The 1,546-nt window shown below is 42.4% G+C and overlaps 1 protein-coding gene across 1 annotated transcript in view; it reads right to left on the bottom strand.

The window, feature by feature from the left end:
* Positions 1–1,546, bottom strand: part of TSGA13 (testis specific 13) — a 33,604-nt gene that overhangs the window by 10,209 nt on the left and 21,849 nt on the right. The window lies entirely within an intron of this gene.

Raw genomic sequence — 1,546 nt, 5'->3', positions numbered from 1 at the left:
ATATATCACTTTGAAGACTAAGGTTTGTTTAACCCAAGCCAGGGGTGTTTTCAATTGCCTCATATGCATGTGAAAGCTGGACAACGCATAAGGAAGACCAAAGAAGAGTTGATGCTTTTGAGATGTGGTGTTGGCAAAAAATACTGAAAATACCGTGGACGGCCAGAAGAACAAATAAATCTGTTCTGGAAGAAGTGCAGCCAGGATGTTCCTTGGAAGTGAGAATGGCCAGACTTTGTCTCACCTGCTTTGGCCATGTTGTCAGAAGGGACCATTCCTTGGAGAAGGATATCATGCTTGGTAAAGTGGAGGTCAGTGAAAAAGGGAAGACCCTCAATGAGATGGATTGACACAGTGAATGCAATGATGGGCTCAAGCACAGCAAAGGTTGTTGAGGGTGGTACCGGACTGAGCTGTGTTTCATTCTATCATAATGGGGTCTCCATGAGTTGAAGCCAACTCGCCAGTACCTGACAACAACAAGTGAATACATATGAGCAGTAAAGAGTAGAATTCATCCAACCTGCATGCTGGGGGAAATCAAAACCTCAGTTCAAACATGGGATCTTTTGAAACATCATGTCATCTGATGAACTGATTTCTTCTAAAATGGAGTTTTTAGATCACTCAAGGAGTGTTTTAGCAGACTGCCTAAGGAAATCCTTTCGGGCAACTGGACACTCATAAGATCCTTAAAGAAAGAACATCTTCCATTTTGAATGCTTATCTGCTTACTCTTCCTACTCAAGGAAATGGTTCTGCCTTCATCAGTCATTAGCACTAACTCTCCATGAAGGAGGGGCCCTGGTGGCACAGTGGTTAAGTGCTCAGCAGCTAACTGAAAGGTCGGCAGTTTGAAACCATGATCTGTACCATGGGAGAAAGATGTGGCAGTCTGCTTCTATAAAGATTTACAGCCTTAGAAACCCTATAGAGCAGTTCTCTGTCATATAGTGTTACTATGTGTCAGAATTGACTCAATGGCAATGAGTTTGGTTTCATTGGGTTCTTCACGAAAGAGTCCTAGTAACACAGTGGTTAAGCATTCAGCTACTAACCAAGAGGTTGGTCACCATAGCAATAGGAGAGAACAAGCAGCTACAAAGTAGAGAGGCTTGGTGATCTTCTCTGGAATAGTCCTACTCTATCCTATGGGCTCGTTGTGAGTCAGAAGTGACTGGACAGCACCTAACAACCAGAGCTCTCTGTGAGAAGGAACATTGTTAGTGGAACTTCACAACTAAATTTCCCAATCTTATTGACCATGCTTGTATTAATGGTTCCCTTATCTTCCTAACCATATCTTCCTAACTGCCCTGTAGGGCAGTTCTATTCTGTCATCTGGGGTCATTATAGGTTAAAAATTGACTCTATGGCACCTAACAACAACAGCTTTCCATGAGATGGAATGTCATAGCTAAATTTCCAAATCTCACTGACTATGCTTGTACTGCTGACTCTCCCATCTTCCCAACCACATCTAAAAAATTCTCTTCTTGGAACTGGAGTTTAAAAATAATCTCAATGGGGAAATTTGGCAAGATGG

This window comes from Orycteropus afer, unplaced genomic scaffold, assembly GCF_000298275.1.
Source record: "Orycteropus afer afer isolate SDZICR_OR568_19922 unplaced genomic scaffold, OryAfe1.0 scaffold00397, whole genome shotgun sequence".
Classification (NCBI taxonomy): Eukaryota; Metazoa; Chordata; class Mammalia; order Tubulidentata; family Orycteropodidae; genus Orycteropus; species Orycteropus afer.
This window is presented reverse-complemented; position numbering and strand designations above follow the sequence as displayed.